Source organism: Rhinatrema bivittatum, chromosome 3 (assembly GCF_901001135.1).
Source record: "Rhinatrema bivittatum chromosome 3, aRhiBiv1.1, whole genome shotgun sequence".
Taxonomy (NCBI): Eukaryota; Metazoa; Chordata; class Amphibia; order Gymnophiona; family Rhinatrematidae; genus Rhinatrema; species Rhinatrema bivittatum.
In genome coordinates, this window is record NC_042617.1 from 88,161,446 (window position 1) to 88,186,679 (window position 25,234).

The following is a 25,234-nucleotide window of genomic DNA, read 5'->3' on the forward strand; positions in this document are numbered from 1 at the left end:
TTTCTGTTAATACTACATGCAAGCCAAGCATTGAGGTTAGAGAAGTCCTATTCTTATTTTTTCATATCCTTTTCAGGCCTATTCTGTTCTTTGGACTAAAATAACTTCTCCCTCCCACTTCAAGTCTTACCCACAAATCTCACACACAGGAGCAGAAGCCTTAAGCCAAGCACAAGAAACATAATATAGGATATTGGACAGACTATTGGCCAATTATAGGTTTAGTAGTAGAATTGATTTGATAGTAGTGACTCACTGGCTTTAATAGCTAGTAGCCAGTGACACTAGGCTAATAGCCAAGCTAGCTATTAGCCTAGTGTCACTGGCTATGGCTAGCTAGCTATAAACACTATTAGTGATAAATCTAGTAGATTACACATACATCTATATAATATTGATAAATATAATATTATATAATTTTATATATTTATAAATCTATTAAAACTCTACTGCTACAATGTTCAGAAAGCAGTCAAAGCACCTACCTTGTCCTTTATAAGCAAGCACTGCTGCTGGACTGGAGTGCTGGTGCCTGCCTATGCCTAGGCTAGGAATGCTGCGAACGAAGAGCTCACTCAAGAAACAGAAAAAAAGAGTAGAGCTCAGCTCAGCTCACTGGTTGGTGGCTATTGGCTATTTTGGCTAGTGGTACTTGGCTGCTAGCAGTAGCTATATGCTACTGTGGCTAGTGGCAATGGCTACTGGCTGGCTGGCTAGTATCATAGGCTGATACTAGTATCAGCTAGCTAAGCCAGCTAGCAGCTACCCCTTATTAATAACAATAAAGGCTGTATAATATTAGCTATCAATCAACAGCTGCAGCTAGCTATAATGACTGATTGACTGATGTTTTCTCCTCAAACCCACAAAACAAAAGCAACACATAAGCAGAGCACCCCTTATTATATAGCTATTATAGCTACCTATTGACTAAAAGTAGGAGGGAAAATAAACCTATTAATTAAGTGGCCAATTCAAAAATGATGCAAATGAATATTATGCATAATATATCAAACAAATTCTAGTCACATGATTGATGACTTAATCACAATATCCACAGACACACTACTACAGTAGGATTAGAACTTCAAGCTAAAAGCTAATAGCTCTATCCCCCATTCCCATTCCCCATCCCCCATATAAAACAATCTGTAAAAAACAGCACCTTGGCTGTTGGTAACCTTGGTAATGAATAAAAAACAAGAAGACACCCAATAGGAATACATATTCAACCTTCAATTTAAAAAAAAGTGTCAATTTAGTATCAATTTACGTTAGTGCGCACTAACATATATCAACGCGCACTGCCATGTACTGAGCGCGCACTAATAATCCGTTAGTGCGCAGTATGGTGAGGCGCCATGTACTGCGCACTACGTCCAGCGACTGCGCGCTAACGGATAGTCCATGCGCACTAACATCCGTTAGTGTGCAGTAATAAAAAACCGACTTTAACCCGAAAATTCGTGGAATTTTGATTCTTTTTCCCAACTTCCCCAACAATGACGATTTAGACAATGTCGTTGGCATTGACTAAATCGTGAAAAACGATTGCACATCTCTAGTCATTCATAGCACAAGGACGTTGGGGAAATTTGTCTACAATTGTAAAAATGAGTCTGGTCATGGTCAGGCCCCAAGAAAAGTTAGCAAATATTCATATACATCTGTAATGGACATTTTTCTGCCACAAATACAACCTGTAAACCCACTTACTGGGGCTTTTTTCTTTCCTGACATTCAGGCCATTGCAGTATTCTGTGTGTTAAGAATTTGTGCACTGGATATCAGCACACAGTTTTAACGGACAGATTACAATATTTTTAACTCTCCAATGCAGTAAACTAATGCTATGCTAACGCATCAGGAGTTTTAAAAAAGCACATCGAAAGGAAAATGTGCATTTGGCACAGGCCAAACATACATTTTAACTCGGGAAGGGCGGGGGGGGGGGGGGGGGCTTTATTTATTTATTTAATTTGTTTGTTACAGATTGACAGGATACAAAACAATATCAATGGTTTACATTCAATTATATAGAGGACACAATATAATTATACAATCAAAATTACATAATAAAACAGTAGAACTTGAACTTATTATAAAACAATCAAATTAATAACATGATAATTATATGCAATATCATAAAATCAATAAAATTCAACAAGCTAAAACAATATTGGTAAAATAATATGAGATCTAAAATAAGATAAAAAAATAAAAAAAGATAAAATAAAAAGAAATAAAAACAAAATAAAGCCAGATGACACAGCTTTAAGCACAGGAAACAACCCTTAAGGATCGCACAGACATATTTATTTATTTATTTAAGAGTTTTTATATACTGTCATTAAGTAATTCACCATCATAATGGTTTACAGATGGGCACCTATACAAAGTAAAATATAGTTCATAAATAACATGGGTGGTGCCATTAGAATTCAGTAACATAGAGTTTATATCAAGAGACATTGATTGTGGTTGGATGTTTAATATAGATTAATATTGATTTTTTACTCTGCAGCCAGGTCATAAGCACTTTTAAATAAAAACGTTTTCAGTTGTTTCTTAAGTCTAAGTCCTTTTGTAGTCTGAGTTCTTCGGGTAGTGAGTTCCTCAATTTGGGACCTGCAACAGAGATAGCCCGTTCTCTGACCTCTGATAAATGCACAGTTTTAATTAATGGTACTATTAATAAACATTTATTTGCAGAACGAAGGTTTCTTTGTGGGGTGTGGAGAGGTAATAGAGCATTTAGCCATTCAGTTTGTTTATTATTTATGGATTTAAATAGTATGCATAGCGACTTATATTCAATTCTTTGCTTAATCGGTAACCAATGTAATTCAATAAGAGTAGGGGTGATTGAGACAAGATGTTGTATCCCTTGGTTTTGCTTTCACGCTTAGATATCCATGTAAATGTTTAATTAAGAAAGGGGATGACTGTTTTATTTTTTTTCAATCAGAACTTCGCCAATTCATAGATGCCAGAAGACCAACCACCTCTTCCCCGGTCAATAATTGAGGGTTAATCATATGAGGTTCCACTTAGTCTATGTTATATGCCACTGTTAAGATAAATAATTTCTATAAATTCTCTCAGTTTGATTTCACTTGCCCTCTCCCTGTTTATTTCTGATGGATGAATATATATAATTGTATAAAAGTAAAGTACTTTATTTAGTTTGTATATTTTGGAATTTCAATTAAGAGAATATGAGATAAGTAGATACTATTTAACCATAGATATTGTTTCCTAATATGTATTTGTGAAATACTTTTCTCTTTTTTTTGCAAGTCTTTACTTATATAGAATCTTTTTTATTTGTAAATTTGAAAATCATAAATAAAGAATTAAAAAAAAAAAAAAGAGTAGGGGTGATATGAACAAATTTCTTACCCCCACATAATATGGCTGACAGGAGAGAGTACTTATCCAGCTAAGTGGCAGCTGACTTAACAGCTATCTGGCCACAGTTCACCACTACTTAGCTGGATAAGTTACTTATCCAGTTAAGTGGCAGCAGTGAAATTGCAGGCAGACAGCTGGATAAGTCAGTACTTATTTGGCTAGGTGTTCCTGAACTTTTTTTGTTCTTTTTTTCTCCTCTTTTCAGGTTTTAAGCACCAATGTAGAAGCGAGTTGGGCCAACGTACCTCTCTGCATCGAAGAGTACTACTTAATGCCTTATTTCCATGGCATTTCCATGAGAGGGTGCTAAGCAGTATTCCCATTTTGGAACGCAAATTTTCTGTACATAAAACTGTTTCAGCAGTAAGTCTTGCACACAGAAAATGTGCTTTTAAGTGCATCAGTCTGATTGTGAGGAAAAATCTTCTCTCTCTTCTTTTTTTTTTTGGAAGGTAGTACTTAAAAGAGCTGTTTGCCAACTTTTTAGATAGAAAAAGTAGGCTACAACAAGAAAAAAAATCACAAAAGACCGAGGTTCACCAAACTGGGGGCTCATGAGGCAACACGTAAGCGGGAATTCCCACACATGTTTAGTTGAGCAAAAGCTCTACTAGCTTGGCTGCTGGATGAGTCTCCTACATGTTATAGCTAATTTAGCCCTGCTTATCAATAGAAAATGAGTTTGCAAAGGCATTCACAAAAATTGTGCAAAATTACTAATGACCTGAAGAATCATGCAAATCAGTTCATTAGTGATTTATAAATTGTTAAATTAAGTATAGAAAATTGCACAATTCAATTTTCTACAAAACAATTTCACCTCCCAGAGTTTAATTTATGTTTTGCAATAAAATCTTCTATTTCATGCAAAACTTACTACAAAATAAATGCTGCAATATCATTTACATAATACTTAAGCTAGTATCAAGAGAAAAATTCCTCATGGTACCAGTTCATTTTTGAGAGCACTCACTAATAAGTACATTTGCCTCTAAGTAAGCAATGGAAGTTGGAGTGCCACTGCAACAGATGGACTTTTAACTTAAATAATTGGAACATAAGAAAGACATCTTTACAGAAAGTAAATTCTTACATAATACATAATTTAGTTTCAGAGAGTTTTTAATCTTAGAAACATTCCCTTTAAAACAAATGGAAATCAAGTCACTCTCTCATTACCCCTGCCTTTTCACATTAAATTGCTTGCAGGAGTCTCTAACAAGCATAAGGCCGGTAAGCAACCCAACATCACACCACAAGCTCAGTTTTGTGCCCTAGATGGGATTTACCACCTTGCTGGCCTCACTCTCTCACCCAAAACTGACTGTTCATTAAAACGGGTGGTAATGAAATCAGGGGCAGATTGACCTATTGGGGCTTCAGGCATGCCCTGGTGAGCCGGTCAGGCTAGTCACGTGATTGTGGGGCTAACTTGTGCAGGCTTCCTGCAGTCAGGGCATGTTCCCAGAGTCTCACCACAGCTTCCGCCTATCATTTTTTAACCCCCAATTTAGCCCCAGCAATTCCTCTGAGGAAGTGTTTTGTTCCACTGGGTCCCTCCTTCTTGTAGACCGAAGAGAAGGCTGCTACGTCTGCCGGGCCCACACAGTAGCTGAATTGCCTGGGTCTGTGCAGCCGAAGAGAGAAGGCCACTGTCAGCCGGGCCACGTGGCCTTCTCTTTTCCACCTCGCGGCCTAGCTGACAGCAGCCTCTTCTCTTCAGTCGCACAGCTGAAGCTAAGAAGCCCCTGTCAGCTGGGCCATGAGTTCAGAAAATAGAAGGCTGCTGTCCGCGGGGCCCACACATCCGAAGAGAAGAGGTTCTGTCAGCTGGCCATGCCATGGAAAAGAGGTAGTTGCTGGGAGCTGCACCACTTAAGAGACTCTTGCACCTATAGGGCTGCATGGCGAAAAGATGCTTTTGCGCTCACGAGCTGTGTGGCAAGGAGGCTGTTGTGTTAGTGGGGGCCCCCTGGCTGAAGAAAGAACGCTGATGCTGCTTGAACCCTGTATGTTCCTTGGAGAGAGAGTGAGAGTATGTGGGTGAGTAAATATAATGTAGGAAAACATGAATGTGTGTGTGTGAAAGAGGTTGCACAGGCCCAAGGAGTAGGCTTCTGTTATTGGTATGTTCCAGGGAGAGAGAGAGCAAGTGTTTGTGTGTGTGAGAGAGCATATATATGTGAGATGGAGCATGTGTGTGTGAGAAAGCATGTGTTTGAGCATGTGGGTGAATGTGTAGGTGCATGTGAGCAAATAGCATGTAAGACAGCATGTGTGTGTGAGAGAGAAGCTGTGCAGGCCCAAGGAAGCCTATGTTTGTATGTTCTAGGAGAGAAAGTGTGTGCATGAGAGAGAATGTGTGTGCATGTATTTGTGTGTGTGAGAGAGCATATGAGAGGTGTGTACGTGTATGCATGTTGGAGAATATGGAGATGTGAGAGACAGAAGAAAGTTGTACCATTCTCTCCCTGAACTAATCCATGACAATCTCAGGCTGACTAGAAATCAAAAGTTCCCAGGGATGGAGAGCAGGGGATTTTTTTTTATCCTTATTAGTTTTAATAATTGGGTGTTATTTGATGTCTTCTGTTTTTAAATATTTTATTTATTTATTTGGTTTATATTCTGCTTTTAGTGGCATCTGGGAATAATTTAAACAAATGAATGATTGGGCATTCTTTTCATCAGCTGTTTTGAAATATTCTTTTTATGATCATGGCTTTACTATTATGATTGATGGTTTATATATCTTGATTTTATTGTTTGATGTTTAATGAGGAATAGTGATGTTTCCATTTATGCACTGTATGCAGAGTCTGTCTTGTTACGGTTTCCAGTTCAGTTTCTGTCTGCATATTTCTGGTTATACTTTGTCTCTTTGTTCTGTGTTTGGTGAGGGTTTGTCTGTGTTTTGCATGTGTGACTCAGGTGAGGTGTATATTAGATGTAAACGATCGATTTAGCTATTCCCTCCCATACAGTAACGCGTGCCCCGACTATCGCTTTTTTAACCTGCAGTTTTGCCGCACGTTTAACCTGCTAACTTACCGCCTACCCTTACCCCTGCGTTAGAGGCAGGGGTAAGGGTAGGCGGCAAACTTTCCCCCAGCCCCCGCTCACCTGCCCTGGCCGCATCCATGGGTGCTGGTCTCCGGGGCAGCCCCAGTCCCCTCTCCCCTCCTCCCGAAGCAATGAAAGCGTAAAAAAAGCGAAAAAAAAAAAAGTAGCAACGAAGCGACTTACTTTTCTTGCAGCCCTCCTCTGGAGACGGACATCGGCGGAGACGGAACACGGCTCCCCTGCCTCCCGGAGGCAGCTGACGGCAAAGATGGATGCCTGCACGGGCGAAAGCAGCCCCTGTGCGTGTAATTGGGCCGCTCAAGGCGTGACGTCACGACGTTTGGCGTCATGGCATGTGATGTCACGCCTTGAGAGGCCAAATTGCACGCACAGGGGCCGCTTTCGCCCGTGCAGGCATCCATCTTCGCCGGCGGGACCACTTTCGCTGCCAGCTGCCCCCCGGGAGGCAGGGGAGCCGCGGTCCGTCTCCACCGATGTCCGTCTCCGGAGGAGGGCTGCAAGAAAAAAAGTAAGTCGCTTCGTTGCTTTACACTTTACATGTCGTTTCACCAGTCCTCTCTCCCCCCCTCCCTGCGCCTTGCTTCCGGAGGAGGGGAGAGAGGACTGGCAATCCCGAGCGTAGGAGAACCGTCCACTTCCTGGTACCTGTCATTTCAAATGTCATTTGAAATGACATTTGAAATGACAGATACCAGCATGTCCATGATACTAGGCCAGCGCACCCAGGATACTGTATAGCGCTCTATACAGTAAAATGGGTTGCGCGGGCCTAACGCTTCACGGACGCTTCTTGGACGCGGCTTGCATTTGCAAGCTATTTAAATACAGTCGGGCGGATTTTAAAAGCCCTGCTCGCGTAAATCCGCCCGGATTTATGCGAGCAGGGCCTTGCGCGCCGGCGCGCCTATTTTCCATAGGCCGCCAGCGCGCACAGAGCCCCGGGACGCGCGTAGGTCCCGGGGTTTGTCGAAGGGGGCATGTCGGGGGCGGGACCCGATGACACTGCGTTTCGGGGCGGGACACGGCATTTCGGGGGCATGGCGCCGGCCCGGGGGCGTGGTCCAGGCCTCCGGACTAGCCCCCGGGTCGGAAGACGGCGCGCCAGCAGTCTGCTTCTCGCAGGCGTAAATCTACGGACAAAGGTAAGGGGAGGTTTAGATAGGGCCGGGGGGGTGGGTTAGGTAGAGGAAGGGAGGGGAAGGTGAGGGGAGGGCGAAAGAGAGTTCCCTCCGAGGCCGCTCCGATTTTGGAGCAGCCTCGGAGGAAACGGAGGCAGGCTGCGCGGCTCGGCGCGCACCGGCTGCCCAAAATCGGCAGCCTTGCGCGCGCCGATCCAGGATTTTAGAGGATACGCGCGGCTATGCGCGTATCTTATAAAATCCAGCGTACTTTTGTTTGCGCCTGCTGCGCAAACAAAAGTACGCAATCGCGCTGTTTTTAAAAATCTACCCCAGTATCGAGCAGTAGGTGAGCCGGACTGTGCGTGCGGCAACCGCGGGTGCGCCCGGCACTAACACAGCTCTTCCTATCGCTCCTTACTGTATCGGCCTGTATGTGAGCACATAAGCAGCAGAACAACAGTAGCATGTCAGAGAGAGTGTTTGTGTGTCTGTGTCAGCGAGAGTGAGAGAGACACACAACCGTACACACTATGTCTGTGAGCGAGTGTATCTTTATCTCTGACACACACACACAGACACATACTCTGTATGTGTGCCTTTGTGTCAGAGAGAGTATGTGTCTTTGTGGGTTAGTATTTATTTATTTATTTATTTAACATTTTTATATACCGACGTTCTGGTAACAATGTTACCAATCACTTCGGTTTACATAGAACTTAGAAATGACTTAACACGAATGTCTTACAGATAACAGTATGTATGTTCCAATAAAGTTTCTGCAATCTAAAAAATGTTTGTGACTGAGCTTGTGTGTGTCTGACACTGGCTGGCAGTATCATTACTTGCAACTGGTTCAAGAGCCAGAACAAGAACAGAATATATCTCTATAAGAGATATAAGCAGATATGTAGGGGGCCCACCAATTTGCATGGATGGAACGAGGGCTGCAACTCTGTTCACCCATCGTCTAGAATGTGGTCAACTTCTTATTTAGGAAAGATGAAGTTTATTTTGGAAATATGTTGGCTCAATTCTGCTGGGTTCCAGGGTTGACAGTGTGCTTTTGGGAACTGTTGATTCATGTGCTGCAGGGAAAGTGCATGAGGGCATCAGATACCCCATGGGCCAGTATTTTCCTGCAACCCACCCCTGAATGAAATCCTTATGACAATAGCTTACATAGGACAGCCTCTGCCCCACTGATTTATGATACTGTTGCAGGCTGCACCCCTTAAAACAGGGGTTTTCAAGAAGGGTGGTAAACAGTTCTGGTTTTCGGTTACCCACTGTGAATATTCATCAGCAGTTTTAGAACAAGGCTAATTTGTATAAAGTAGTCACCCTAAAACCTGATCTGTTTATGACCCTTGAGGACTGGAGCTGAGAGCCCATCTTAAAACAGCAATTCACTCCTGAATGCCAAAAATTTCTTCAGAATATGGGAGGGTTTCTTATTGTTCAGACAAGGACTTGTCAGTGATACTAGGGACAAGATGTGTGAGTCTGAGACAATTACTAAGCCAACAGGAAAGCCTGATGTTTTTTCCATTGATGAACACCAAGATTAGTATCTGATTTATATCATTAAGAAGGCGGTTCATTGGCTTTGATTTCTGCAGGCTGAAATGGATTAAATTTGATTGTTTTTGCACCAGGACACTGAAACCCCTGGAAGCCACTATCTCGGCAAAAGACGACTACATTGAAAGCAGAGTGAAAGAGATCATTTCACTGAACGTGGAAGTACTTAGTCTAGCCTCTTAAATCTTTTATATTATATGAATTTTATCAGGAAGTTTTCTGAATTTGACTTTCAGGGCTTTTTGATTGAAGATTTATACCATCTGGACTCTTATTTACAGTACTTCATTTTTAGAACTTTTGAAACATTGTGGACATTTTAGTACTTGATTTTTTGAACATTTGAATTTAATAAAGATTTATGGACTGATTTTTCAAGTGAGGTGCATGATACTAGCACACATAGAAGAATCACATCTTACCAAAAAAAAAAAAAAATTTTTAAATGTAGGGTTCTGTTAGCCAAATTGGTCCTGGATAACACTGAGGGTTGGGAAGGCTATTTATTTATTTATAATTCTTATTAGCGAAAACTGCCCACTGTTGCTCAGGGTGTCTGATATATATATAACTGGTCAGTGACAGAAAGTTACCATTATTTAAAGTAAGGAAGCACCTTGTATTTTTTAACCTTTGTATGCTTTCCACAACTGAAGGTGATCTTCCCCATCTTGGAATGAAATCTGTATTATGTGTCAAAGTAAGAAAAGGCGAAACTTGCAGTTTCTTACCTCCCAGTCTTCTCCACCAGTTCCATGTCAGTTGAAATGTCTGAATAAAGCAGTATTGTTTTCAGGGACTTTTCCTTCTGTTGCCCTAAATGCAGGTCATTCAGAACCTGTTTTTTTATTTTATTTTGTGGACTGTTTTGGGTTTATTGTATTTTTACATTTAATTTTGAATGTTTTGATTTTTGTTCTGCATTGCATAATTTTTTTCCTATATACTGCTTTGGACAGCCCTTATTTAAAAGATTGGGAAAGCAGGTTGTACAATGACCTGCTATAGTTTCCTCCAAACTATTATTTCACATTCAAGTGAAAAATTAGATTCATTTCCTCACTGTAGAGAGACCACTATAGGGCCTCATTTTCCAAGTGGCTCACACGCGAAATATCCCTTATTGCGTGCAATACCAGAATGGGGGCGGAGTCGGCCCCAGAGGAGTCGGGGTGTCACTGGGGCCGATTCCGTGAAGACGCCACGGACGACGAAAAAGGTAAGTCCCTTTTCGCGTCCTATTTCACGCCCAATAGTGACACCTTCTATGGTGCGATCGCGGCCGGCTAGCACAGGACCCCCCCCGTTTCGGTCCCCCACCCGTCATTACCTAAAGTATCGCAGGCCTGCGATACTTTAGAAAATGAGGCCCATAATGTATTTCAGCTATACAACATAACATTTGGTGCACAATTCCATAACACAGGGCTTCCCAAACCTATCTTAGTGACCCTAGAGTCTATTGTATTTTTCATGATATCAACAATGAATATTTATGAGAGACGTTTGCATATATTGGGCCTTTGATGCATGCACATTTGTCTCATCCATGTTCACATTGGATAACCTGAAGACCTGACTAGCTGGGTAGGTTTTGAGGTCTGAGTTAAGAACCATTAGTGCAGAATAAACAAGAGCGATGCTAGGTAGATTTTGAAAGAAATTTGCTCATTCTCTGAGGATGCAGACAACCACAGAATTGTTCTAGCAACACTGTCTACATTATGCTACTGCTGAGACCTTCTAAAAATTCTGAGGTCCATATTCAGCCATAGTACAGATAGTGGAACTGCACTATTGAACATAGCTGGCCATCTTCAAGTTAGCCAGATAACTTTACCCAGCTAACTTTAGGACAGCTCTATGTCACAACCAGACTTAGCCAGATAAGTTATTCAGCTAACACATCTTCTCCCCGAAATGTCCCCAGGATGCCCCTACTTTATGTGGCTCAATTGTAGATGGATAATAAGATATCCAGCTAAAAGTTAGCCAGATAAGGCCAGGATTCATCATTCCATGCGGAATGATGAAGACTGCACTAAAGGGGGCAGTGGGGGGCAAAGGAGGGGGCAGGCGGGTAATAGCCCGCAACCGATTGCACCACAGTGGTGCAATTTCGCCTGCCACAGTGCAGCCAGCTGCAGGCTATCGCAGGCATAGCGCCACCTTAAAAGGTGGTGCTATTTGCCATGCTACTGCCGGCGATAATGTTCAAAACATTATCGCAGGCAGCGGTGCCGCCGCAGACTCCTCCCTAACTACACTCCAACTCCTCTCCTCCCCCTAATTTAAATCTTACCACCATGAAAAGGCCCTTTTCGCATGCGTTAGGCCCCTATTATACTATAATTTGAATGTTATCAGCTATTGTATCCTTTCTTAAATATGTTGGATTGTAAAGCCTGTTGCTCACTTAATGTTCATTGTAAACCGAGGTGATGTTTGCCAACGAGCCGCGGTATATAAAAGTAAGTAAATAAATAAATAAATAATGCACGCGATATGTTTTTAGAAAATAACCCCCTAAGTGCCCAAATATTCAGCCAAATGCTTCTGAATATGGACCTCTCTGTGTCTTCTCATTTAAATCAAGGGAGAATAAACCTGTAACTGCAATGACAGAGAATACTGGTCACAGGATAAATCAGTGTTTCCCCAATGTTTTCAAGCCCAAGGCACACCTACATTAACAAAAATGTGTGGCACATCAGACTCCACCAAGCAGGCAGTGCAGACATGAAGATGATTTATGTGGCCAATAGATGTGCTAGGAAAGCACAGAAAAGCCATCAGTCTTTCTTCCAAATTTTAAAAACAAAGGGAGAGAGGAGACAGGGACACACATGAACCCATCACAATGGACAAGCTCCTTCTACTGTATATGCAAATGCAGGAGAAGGGAGGAGTCACTGTGTTGCGGACAGTCGGCTCAGTTAGTTACTTTGGCTGTTGCATGTGGCTGCCAAAACTCCTCCACTGTTGCTGCTCCCAACGCTCAAAGTTAGTTGCATCCAGTGCTCAGGGCTCGCTCTCCCCATCTCACTCAGCCTCAAGATAGGACTCGAAGGGGGGGGGGGGGGGGCAGGAGGGAGAAGATGTGTGTGAAGTGAGCGTGCTGCACAAAGCAAGTCACACTATTCATGCCCTACATGTTGTCCGTTAATTACCTCACTCCATGGGTCATGCTGTAGCTATGAAGAGGAGGCATCCATGATTACACATGTTCTTAGAAAGAAGCTCCTTTACATTTAAGAATTATCACTGGTGTCTCTTGTTGCTGTGAAGTGCTGAGGGCAGAGCCTAGGTGCTGGTCTGAATTTGAGTATCACACAGTGGGGACTTTTCCATGACATGCTTGATCAGTCTGAAGGCACACAGGTTGGTAATCCCTGGTATAAAATATTAGTGGTCTACAACTTTATGGGATGGCAGGGAACTTAAGCACTGAGATTAATGGAACATCCCAACCAATGTCAGTAAGAAATGGTCAGATAGGCAAACAGATGACTGAAGACTGGACTATAAAGATTTGCCTTCACAGGCCAGTTCACAATCAAAAAGCAAATAGAATACTAGGTATTATTACAAATGGAATGGAAAATTAAACATAGGATATCAGCCTGCCTAGCATTGGTATTCCCAGCTCCTCCTGTGTTCTGGAGTTTTAATTCCTGCCACACACTGTTTGCTGCAAACTTCACCTGTGCAGCACCTCCAGTTCCCAGTGGGGTTGCCAAGCCCCACCCCTTATGACATCACTGGTGTACTTGGACACCAGAGGCACCGCACGACAGAGGGGCATGATAAAGGGGATGGCCCATTTGTTTGCCCCTTATTTTACTTCTTCATTGGAGCTATTATAACAACTTGGATTACTCTCATCTATTGGTGCATTCCTTTTTTTGCAATTCTTAGTTGCAGGTATTTTCTTTTTTTTATTTGCTTATTGCCTGTTACATTACACATTCAATGGAGATGTATCATCAAACATGGCAATCTCTGTTACAGGACAAGGTCTCTTAAAACATTACAAGTTTAAAAGACTTTCGTATATTAGAAATATTTCCACAATACCTATATTGCTCATACTCACCGCCTCCCTTCTTTCAGTACTTCTGGTAAATTCTCAGTCCATTAGAAAGAAAATAAGACATGAAAGATGGAAGTTAAAAAGTGGTTAGGAGATTCAGTTGTTAATCACATGATCCTTCAGAGTATTTTTTTTAAGACAAGCCACTGTTACCACAATGCCAAAAAAAAAACAAACCTTCTGTACCTCACAGTGACTTCTCAAATCTATGTCCTGTCTCATTTTTACCCCTTCTTTCAAAAGTAATTGAATCAATAATCTTACATCAAGATCTCACCGGTTAAATCAAAGAATACAATATTCTCGACCCACATCAACATGGTTTTAGAAAAGTTTCAGCACTGAAACACTTCTATTATCCATCTTCAATACCATTCTGTACAGTTTTGATGCCAATACCTATTACATCATGGTGCTTTTAGATAAATCATCTGCTTTCAACACTATAGTTCACTCCATTCTCGTTACACGCTTACAATCTCTTGGAATTACTGGAAAAATTCTCAATTGGTTAAGTCTTATCTAACTGGTTGCATGCAGAGAATACATATTAGAGGCTCATATTCCTCCTGCTTCATCATTGCATCCGGTGTACCTCAGGGATCAGCCCTATCATCTTTACTTTTCAACATATACTAGGCTCCCCTTTGCAAATTTATCTTGCCTTGGAGTGTGTATGCAGACGATATACAATTTTTCATTCCATATACTGTTTCATGAGCACATACTATTCACCTATCTACTCTTTAAAATGTTGATTCTCTCACCACCACTTGCAGGTAAATGTAAGAAAAACAGAAATTTTGTTAATATCTTCTGTGATGGGTATCCTGCTCAACTAACTTCTATTACCACCATTGATGGGCAATTTCGCAATATCCAGAAAGATGCATGCAATTTACATGTTCTTTTCTCCATGAGATTACACGTATCATCAACAGTCAAATCTTTCTACAAGCTGCATCTATTGAAAAATCTAAAACCTTTATTACACTATCAGGATTTTCTAACAGTTTGCAATATCTTGTCTTAAATTCAATAGACTATTTTAACTCCTTATATTAATGGTACCAGCTTCCAAGTTACATCCTTTCCAGGCCATTCAGAACACTGCTGCTAGAATACTCACAGGAACCAGACATCGGGACCATATTTTTCCAGTACTTATTGACTGACATTGGCTGATGATTACTTGGAGAGTCTAAGATAAAGTGCTTACTCTTATATATCCTGTTAAATTACCAGTCTTCAACATGGCTAGCATCTACTCTCTGCCTTTATAAACCACCTAGGCAACTCAGATCTGCAAGTAAAAACCTATTGGACATTCCTGCTCCTAAACTGGCTAGACTTGATGTAACAGGGAATAGAGGCTTCTCTACCAGAGTGACTCCGAGCTGTGCCCACCAACAAATCTTTCAAGAAGGCCCTAAAATCTTATCTTTTTATACTGGCTTTTAAAAATTCTGGGTTGTAGTGCCACTAACATAAGAGTAGCTAAGTTTTTATATATGTACTTTGTTTATTTCTTATATTATATTTTTTACCTATAAGTGTTATGCTTGTAAACCGCCGTGAACTTTTCTGTAATGTGTGGTCTAGAAATCTTTATAAATAAACATACCCATCATATCAGTGACACTCACTGGTTTTTGGACACTTTACACTCATAAGAAATCAGACAGCTGAGACATCAAGAAACACTTCAGCCCTGCTGATCCGGCTTGGTGAGTTATGATCGGGATAGCCTAAAATTGTCTCTGCCTGTTTGAATTTAGAAAATTGCACAAAATATGCAGTGACAGATAATCATGCAACTTGGCAAACTGTTTCAGTATTTCTTAGGCTCCCATTTGTTTATAATTTTATTTAGAAAGGAGAACAAAGAACATGTACAACATTGTAACAATTAGTAATAATTGTACTACCCCATTACACAAATGCTAGACTATAATATGATAAACCATAATGAACACAACCAAACAGTACTCTTCAGAACAAGGAGAATTTATTTTATTTAAGCATTTTTATATACCGAACATATTGTGTGTACTTTACGTCGGTTTTCATAAAGATTGGGGACAAGCCAAAAAACATAACACTATTTATAAATAAAATTAAAATGGAGTTTTAATTTAGTATTAAAATCAAGTATCCCACTTAAAGAAAGGGGAAATGGCCACAATATGCCAAGGTATTAGGCTCATTTTTGGAAACAGAATGCATTCAGTTCACAGTTATTTTGACTTTCACAAAGTCACATTTGTGAAACGCTTATTCAGAGATAAGCATATCACTAATATTAACTCTTTTTTTTTTCCAGTCAAATGCAAAAATCCCCTTACTGTCTGGAATAAAAAAAAAAGACTGAGGCCAAAATGTAATTACACATACTTCAAAACAAAATTAGGGGAAAAGAAGCTGGGGTAACAAATTGAAGAGAGATATTCAACAGTGGCATGAAGCAATATGCAGAGTAAAGTAAAGAAAGCAGACTGGTAACACTCTTAAATCACTAGTCAACCAGAATATTTTCTGAAAAGCTGCAGGAAAATTGTGGTATATGTAAGTATTCCCATTTCTTACAGAATTTCTCTAGAATTTAAGTCAATGTTAGAACCAATCTGCCTATACCCTTCCACCTGGAAGCCTCCCTCTCCCTGTCAATTCAGCTGTAAGAGAATAGATGGCTTGAAAATATCCTTTAGTATGAAACTATCAAGAAAAGCAAATAAAAGCTAAGGGGTCGATATTAAAAGGGGAGCGCACACTCATGAACATACCGAATTTATAATATGCGTGCACATATTATGAAATCTGATGACCGCATGCACATGTGTGCCGGATTTTAAAATCCATGCGCACATGTATGGGCAGCCTGTGATGCGCACGCCGGGGGGGGGGGGGGGGGGAATTTTACAAAGCAACATGCGGCAACCAATCAGGCCTCCCCCACTTCCCTCCCAGTCCACTCCAATTAAGGAGTGGACTGGGAGGAAACTGTTGGTCGCCCCATCCGCGTACGGCCTGCGCACCTCTGGCGCCTCTGCAGGTCCCGGGTCGGCCTCCCCAGCAGCAGCCGCGAGCACCTCCAGGCTTCGGCGTCCTGCGGCGGCAATCGCTGGGCCTTCCACTGCGCACCAGGCCTCACGCCAGACTTCGGCGTCTCCCTTGGCGTTGGCCACGTTCCTACGTGCACGTGGACCGCCCGGCCTCTTGTAGGGCCAGGGGCGGGTCCTAGCTCCGCAGCGCGCCCTGATTGAAGGAACTACTTAAGGAAGTCCCTGCCTGCACTTCCTTGCCTTGGCAATCGGGTCGGCATTGTATTGTGTGCTAGATTGTCACTGCGTTCTAAGTCTTGTTCCAGTCTCATTCCAGCCATGTTCCTGCATCCTACTGTTCCCGCCTTTTTCCTGCATCCTACTGTTCCCGCCTTATTCCAGTGTCTTTCTGTTCCTGCTTCTGTATGTTCGTCTCCCCAGGTCATGCCCCCGGACTGTCTCTGGTACTGACCTCGGCCTGTTCCTCGACCTTTCTGTCTGCTGCCTGCATCCTGACCTCTGCCTGCCTTGTGACCTCGTATGACCTCCGGAACCTGACCTCTGCCTTGCCTGACTACTCCTTGGACTGATCCTCGAATTCTGATCTCTGCCTAATTGACCACGTCTCCTGATTCTGGCTCTGTCCCTTGCCTTGACATTGCCTACGCTGTTCTGGTCTTCCCTGCTCCATCTGAACCTCAGTCTCGAGTCAGACCGTGCTCCCTTGCTGTCCGTGGGCATGCCTGTCGTCTACCACCTCTCCAGGAGACTCTGCAAGGCCCACCTAAGTCCAAGGGGCCCAGGTCCCTATGGGCTCCACCCAGGGGGACCATGGGCTTCCAGTGGTGTAGCATATCCTAGCCTCTGTCTCCTCTAGTGCTCCACCCCCTGGGGGTAGGTGCTTCCTGGTCCTCACCAGGGAGCCGTTCTCCACTGTTCCTGGACAAGGGTCCACCCCCAAGTGCAACAGAAACTTTCCTATACCTAATTCTATCCTTCTTCTCTCTTCCCCTCTGCTCCCCACCCCTAAATGTACCCTATCCCAAATTTTTTTTTTATTTTAATACAACCACACACACAAACATATGTTCTTTCTCATGCATATGCTCCCTTTCACACTCACACACACACACAAAGATCTCTCGCATACCTACACACACGGTCTCATACATGCTCCCTCTCTCACATACACATGCTCAGACACACACATAGCCTCTCTCATACATACTACATGCATACTGACACACGCACAATCCCTCTCACACATACATGCTCAGACGCACATGAAAAGAAGTGGCGGGCCTGGACTCCCACCCATTCAGAAAACACCCTATGCATGGATATCACAACCTTTCTTGATATAATCTGCATAATTTATTGCTCAAAGAGAACTATTTAGACTCTTACTCCATCATCCCTAGAGTTTTGTCTCTTCACCTATCTTAGTGCTCCCTTTCACATACATATACTCAGACACAAACATGCTCTCACACACAACACACACACACACACGTGCCCTCTAGCTCATACACATATCAGCTCACTCTCACACAAGATTCTTTCTACAACCAGGGTCCCTCCTCTTCTTCATTCCGCTGCAGGGCAGGTTGGGAATTGCCTCGCAGCTTTTTTTTTTCTTCTCAGCTGTGAGGCAGTTTGGGAGCACCTACTGGCCCTGCAGCTCCTTCCTCTCAGCCGTGCAGCGGGTTGGGAACAGCCATGCGGCAGCGGCTTCTTCCTGTTTCTGGCCGCCTGGTGTGGTCCAGTGGTGGTGGTGGTGGCAGCAGCCGCCACAGTGTCTTCATCTTGGAGCTGACTGTGAACCCCCAAGGTTGCCACCCCCTTCAGGCCACCGCCCCATGCAAGTGCATTGCTTGCACAGCAGGTTGTGCCAGCCCAGCTATTTTGGCATTGTGGTATTGGGTCTTCCCCAAATTGTGGGCTTGAAATTGTGAAGGCTCTTTTCATATAATTGAATTTTCCTGTTTTTTTCTTCATGTATTTATTTTCTGACATGCTTCCTAAAATATCTGTACCAAATTTTCTTCTCCTTGTGTATTTGTTATAAATACACAAATATAAATCAATAAAGATAAAGTAAAAAAAAAAACAAGAAAAATGTGGAAAACTCAAAATTTGATAGCATCTTGAAAATTACACAATACCCTACTTTACTGTTCCTGCACTTTTTCAGAGTTCAAAAGAAACAATAGTAAAAGGATCAGACACTTTAATCCATCTCTCCTCTCTCTCGTGACTTCCCTGTGTCCAGCTCTCCTCTTTCCTCCTTACAACTGCATCTACTCAAACTACTGCTGAACAAGTAGATTAGATCAGACTTTCATTACAAGTTTCATCACATTCACAGTGTGAATGGCACAAAGGTATGTGGATTTCCCTAGTACAGATGATTTCTTCTGTAAAATACTTTTCTCCTCTTGAAAACATTACTCTGCCATCACTGTTAGTGCTGAGATCCAACAGCGCTCTCACTGTCTGTACCAAAATCGGACTGAATCCAGTCTCACTGACTCTGCTTATAGTAAGTACAGAATGTTCCAGCTGTTTCCTAGCTCAACAGTTGTTTATTTAGCACAGACCAGTTCATTCCATTTTCCATGCTCACCGTCATTTAAAAAGTAGCATAGTCTTTGATTTCCAAACATTTACACATCGCATCATCATCTTCAGGAGTTCAAGAACTTAGCTAAGAAAAACTGAATTGAAAAATTGTCTGAAAAAGTCATGTTTTATAAGAGGATGCCACATACATTAGAAGAGCATCTCTTCCTGTGCCTCTGCTGGCCTGATCAGCATTTCATTAGTAAAAACCTAGATCTAGAAGAACTCAGCCCTGAAAAGCCCCAGAACCGCAGACATGGCCTACAGGTAACTCAGCACAAGAAAGCATCACATTACAATGTTTTAGAAGTTCCGGCTGCCATCCACAGATGATTCGAAGGCATTTGACACAGTGTTGTCAGGTATCAACTAAATTTATAGCCCAAAGTCACTTCAAGACTAGCCAAAATTTTTAAATTGAAAAACATCACACTTTTAATACAAACCAAATTCAGCCATATAAGGCTTAGCTAAAACAAAAAACATTGCTAGACACCTCAAAATATACTAGCTACCAACCAATATCAAACTCCCTATACTAGACAAACCTCTGGAGTCTATTGTTAAACAATTAAAAGACTACCTAGAATAGACCAACAGACTGGGCCTAGCCCAATCTGGATTCTGTATAAGGTCTAATACTGAAACTGATCCTCCTTGACCTGTCCACTGCATTTGATACAATCAACCACCAAATCATGCTGACCAGACTGTTACGATGCTGCTTGCGGGCCTAGCCACAAGCAGCCTCTTACGTCCGCCGACCTGCCCTGCCACCTTTCTTCCACGGCCGTCGGAGCCACTGCTGTTCTGCCTCTGCAGCTGGGAGGCCACCCACGTCTTCCTCCGGCATGGCAGGCTGAGCTACTATGCTTCCACATGGCCAGGGGACCACTGACATCTTCTTCCCTCCTGCGGCTGAAGTGGCCGTCGCCATCATTCCTCCAGTGGCATGGGAGCCGCCGACACCGGGGCCTGTTTTGTGGCCTGGTGCCGCTCCTGCTTTCTTTTTGCGGCATGGATGCCGCTCTCCATGTTCCTGCCTCCTAGGCACGCAGCCGCACCTCTCCTGCTTATTTAAAGGGCCTGTGGCGGGAAAGGCCCCACGGCCCTGGTTGATGATGCCATCGGGCGTCTTCACTGCTGCCCTATAAAAGGGCTCTTTGCCAGTCTTCTGGCGCTTTTGCAAGGAGCCAATCTGCTCCTGAACTTATCTCCAGCTTCTTCAAGGCTCTCCGTTCTTCATGGGAATATCCTCGTCATCTATATCTATGGTTCCTTGTCTCTCATCGGATCCTGTGTCCTCGTCTTCAGATGTTACATCTCCAGATGTCCTCTTCTTCTGGCTCCCTTCTCTGGATGCCTTTGTCCTCGGATGTTCCTGGTTCTGGATTAGACTCCTAGCTCTCCCGCCAATTTCAGCATCTAGATGACCTTCTGGTGAGTCTTCCACACCGGGTCTGAAGTTTCATTTTCTGGATGACCTGTCAGGTGTGTCGATCACACTGGGTCACTGAAGCCTCTGTTGGGCCGTATCCTGCCTGGATTCCTCTTCATTCTGAGTTTTAACCTTCTGTCTATCCACTCATCAAATGTCCTAGTCATTGTTCATGATGTTCCTCTCTTCTGATGTTCTTTCTCCAGATGTCCTAGTACACCCCGGCTCTTTACTTCGGATGTCTCAGGTTCCAGGGCCAGCCCTAGCCTTCCCAGTGGACCCCGCTTCTAGTTGACCTTCTGGTGCTTCTTCCTCGCCAGGTCCTAAGTCTCGCCTTCTGGACGACCTGTCAGGTGCGTCAATCACGCTGGGTCACTGAAGCCTTCTCTGGCTGGACTCTGCTACGAGAGCTGCCTGGATCCTCTCTTCTTCCTGAGCTTCAGCCTGGCCTTAGCCTTGCCTACTCGCCTAGTGTCTTCATCCCATCCATGTCTCCAAGTGTCTTCGTCTTGTTCCCATACTATCGTCAGTCCTTGACCTCTGTCCATCCTGTCGCATCTGCCGTTTCCAGGCGTCAGGTCCGAAAGAGCTATAGAGTGGCCGGAGGGTTACCCCAAAGACCAGCATTGCGTTGTTAGGTCTCATCCAGTGTGTTCAGGTTCGGCAGAGGTCAGGGCTCCTGGTCTTCAGCCTGTCCGCCTGTGCTTGGACATGTCTTGCCAGTCCCGGCACTTCCTTGGAGCTCCTCTGCAGTCGTGCCATGGTCCAAGGACACACTAAACCTCCCCGGAACTGGGAGCGCTCCCCAGTGTTCCCACAAGACATACTGGCTAGTATAGGTATCAGTGGAAAAGTGAAAAATTGATTCAAATCCTCCCAAGCTGCAGAACCCAAATAATAAACTGGAATTCAAATAAGTCCAAACCTTGGCCCTGAAAATGGAGTGTATCCCAAGATTCTCCACTAACACTCATCCTATTCAATGTATACCTCATGCCCCTTGCAGCCAACATAAAATGACAGATTCAAAATATACATCTACACCAACATTCAAATCCTTATGCCAGTATTAGATACCTGGGGAAAAACAGCACCCCTGGAGAAATGCCTCAAGAAGAGAGCAATTAGGCTGTCCAGAAACCAACTTCTTATAAACATAGACAAAACCAAGTGCTTATGGGTTAGCTCCAAGATCTGATAATGCTCTCCTCCCTCACCCCCCCCCCCCCCCCCCCCCCATTCATCCTAGATGATATCACCTTACGTCCACAACATGAGGTAAAGAGACTAGGAATCATATTAGATTCTGCACGGACCATGGAAATCCAAATATATAAATGGCAACAATGACTAAGAAAGAATTCTGATGCCTCTAAATGATGAAACTATGCCCCTTTCTGCAACCAGATGACGTCAAAACAGTCGTGCAAGCAGTGGTGTTCACACACCTAGACTACTGCAATGCCATCTACACAGAACTACCATGACCTAAAAAGGTAAAACTGGAGATAATGCGAAATACAGATACCAGTACTATCATATAGGCCGATACAGTAAGGACGCATAATGAAGAGTGCGCTAGTGCCGGGCGCACCCTCGTTTGTCGTGTGCACAATTTGGTTCACATACCGCTCGATACAGTATTCAAATGAGATGCAAATGCAAGCGGCATCCAAAGTGCGTCCATGAAGCGGTAGGAGTGCGCAATCCATTTTACTGTATAGAGCGCCTATACAGTATCCTGGGTGCGCTGGTACCTGTCATTTCAAAATGTCATTTTAAATGTCATTCTACCAGGTAAGTGGATGGGTTTTTTCTCGCGGCTTAGACGCCGTTCGTGGACCTTTGCACGTCCAGCCGGGTGCTCAAGGTCCATGAACGCCCGAAGTCGCATCTTGGGCGTCCAGCTGGGTTCTCAAGGCAGCAGCTTGGATGCCGTTCGTGGACCTTCCCACTGCCTTGAGCACTTTGGACATCCGGCCGGGCTTGGAGGAAGCCTAGAATCCGGCATCCCTTGTGTAGCTCTGTGTGCCTATGCTACTCTTTTCTATGTGCTTAGACTTGTGTGTTCATGCATGAAGAGTAGAATTTCCTGATCTTATTGTCCCTATACTGGATGCCCAAATCCCTATATATTCAGGGCACTGAAGAACATTGGTCCCACACACCTAACTGAGAAGATAAAAGAATACCACCCATAAAAAACAAAATCTTTGCTCAAGCAGAAACAACTGCTCCACCCCGTAAAAATCTCCAATTTAAAAAAAAAAACAAAAAACTGGAACCTTCACAGGAGCAGCACCAGAACTGTGGATCATAATCCCTACCTACAAGGAATCAATGAGTTCATGGATTTCCAATGCCAATTAAACACATGGCTGCTAACACCTAGTAGGTACTATGCATACTAGATGTAAATAAAGGTGAAATTTGTTCTTACTTGTTAATTTCCTTTCTTTGAATCTTGCTAGACCAGTCCTTATACTTGGGATTTCTCCAACTGCTAAAGGCAGAGGGCTTACCCCCCTCTTGACCTCATTTTTGTCTATAAGGGGGAAGTGCCCCAGCTTTTGCCAGTAGTTTTTTGCTACAGCAGCCAAACAAGGACCCTTTTTTTTTTTAACTAGATCCCTCAAGGTTACTCCCTCTCCCTGGGAAGAGTTAAGAGAAAGCTGGATTGCCCAGGCATCTTTGCTTGTAGTCACTGTATTCCCAGGTGGGGCCTGGAGTGCTATAGCAGGACTCAAAGAAAGGAAATTAACATACAAGAACAAATTTCACCTCTCTTTTCCTCCTGGTAGACCAGTCCTTAACACTTGGTAGTTACAAAAGCTACCATTAGGCCAAGTGGGAGGAAGACAGGGCTGCCCTAAGAACCCCTGACCCAAAGACCGCATTTGCCCCAGCCTGCACATCCAGCCTGTAATATTTAGAAAATGAGTACAAGGATGACCAGGTGATGGCCCTGCAAATCTCGACTGGTGAAACAGATGATGCTTCTGCCCAGGATGACACCTGCATCCTTGTAGAATATGAGTGAAGTACCACTGGAGCTTGTCTACCATTGAGTATGTTGGCCAAGGTGACTCTATCTTTGATCCATCAGGCTGGTGTGCCATTGGATGCTGCTTCTTCCTTTCAAGATCTTCCGAACAATACAAATAACCTGTATGACTTATTGAAAGGTTTGTCACCTTCAGGTATCTTAGTATCATGTAGATGTGCAGTCTTTTGTTCTTTCCCCTATATTCTTTTCTCCTGAAGGCTGATAGGGACACAGTCTGCTTCACATGGAAGGAAGATACAATCTTCGGAAGGAATGAGAGTATTGAACAAAAGGTGACTGAAGGCAAAATTTCTTATTTGATTTTCTTTTCTTGAGTCCTGTAGTTCAGCCCTTACACCTGGGATTTCTCCACTCTTCAGCTGCCGGAGACAGAGGGCAAACCCCCCCCCCCCCCTTCATAACCTCATTCTCGGCCATAAAGAGGAAGTGGCTTTAGGCCTTTGCTAGTACCTTCTGTCAAGGCAAAGCAGACAAAAACCCCTTTTAGCCTCCTTTTTATTTTCCAAAAAAAAAATGTTGTTTCATGAGATTATTCCCCCTCTCAGGGGAAAGCAAAAAGGGGAGAGAAAGAGGAGAGAGCCAGATATCTCAGACATCTCTGCAGGTGGCCTGTGTGTTCCTGGGTGGAGCCTGGACTGGTCTAGCAGACCTCAAGGAAAGAAAATTATCAGGTAAGAACAAAATTTTACCTCTCTTTTCCTCCTGCTAGACTAGTCCTTACATTTGGGAGTTAAAAATGCTACCCTTAAGCTGGGGGGAGGGGAGACAGGTTTTTCTTAAGTACTCCTGCCCCAAAAATCGCATCCTCCTTAGCCTGAACATCCAGCCTATGTTAATGATTGCAGGGTTGACCAGGTGGCAGCTTTGCAGATTTCACCTAGGGAGACATATTGCTAGGACTAGGTGGTCTGGACTGGGGAGAACCAGGAAGGACAGGGCTAGGTCTGGTCTTCCACCTAGCCAGCTTCCTTCTCCGCAAACTGAGCCTTTGGGATCTGGGGGCCAGTAGAGCTTAGCTGCGGCACCAGTATATCTTGGCAAGTGTATGGTCGGAAGGTGACCAAACGAGGAGAAAATACTAGAAATGGTTCTCTACATGAGAGGGCTTGTAATTCCTTAATGCATCTGGTGAAACAGATTGCTACCAAAAGGTAGATTTTAATGACAGATTCTTAATAGATGCTTGTTTCAAGGGTCTGAATGGTGCTTCTACTAGTGCTCTGGGAACAAAGTTAAGATCCCATTAAAGAAAAATTGGTCTGAAGGATGGTCATATAGACTTCACCCTTTTCAAAATGTACACTACATCTGGATGCGTGGCTACCTGGTTACCTTTCCTGTGGCACCTATAGCAGGAAATGACTGCCAATTGCACCCTCAGAAAAATTAAGTGCTAAGCCTTTGTCCAAGCCCTTCTGCAAGAAGTCTAGGGTTCGTGAGATGTCAGACTTCCATGGGGCAGTCTTATGCTCCCAGCAAAAAGATCAAATACTCAAATTCAAATATAAACTAATGAGGCTGAACTCTTACGTGCTTTTAGCATGGTCGCCACGACCAACGGAGAATAACCTCTGCCTAGCAGTTATGCTCTTTCAGGGGTCAGGCCATAAAACTCCCTGTTCTCTTGGGAATTGGAAGGAATCCCCTACTAGGAGCCTTATCAGGTATACATACCTAGGCCTCTGGAGCTACTACTATCACCTCTGAAGGGTGATACTTTATCCTTTATTACACTTTGCTTATCAGGGGCCAAGACGAAATACATACAGGAGC

At 43.3% G+C, this 25,234-nt stretch overlaps 1 long non-coding RNA gene across 1 annotated transcript in view; it reads left to right on the plus strand.

Annotated features, from left to right (window-relative positions):
• Nucleotides 1-9,370, plus strand: part of LOC115088547 — a 20,044-nt gene extending 10,674 nt beyond the window's left edge. Inside the window, exons 3-4 of the long non-coding RNA XR_003855801.1 lie at nt 3,620-3,777; nt 9,275-9,370. This is a non-coding gene — a long non-coding RNA (uncharacterized LOC115088547). The remainder of the gene's footprint in view (nt 1-3,619; nt 3,778-9,274) is intronic.
• Nucleotides 9,371-25,234: the final 15,864 nt, after the last annotated feature.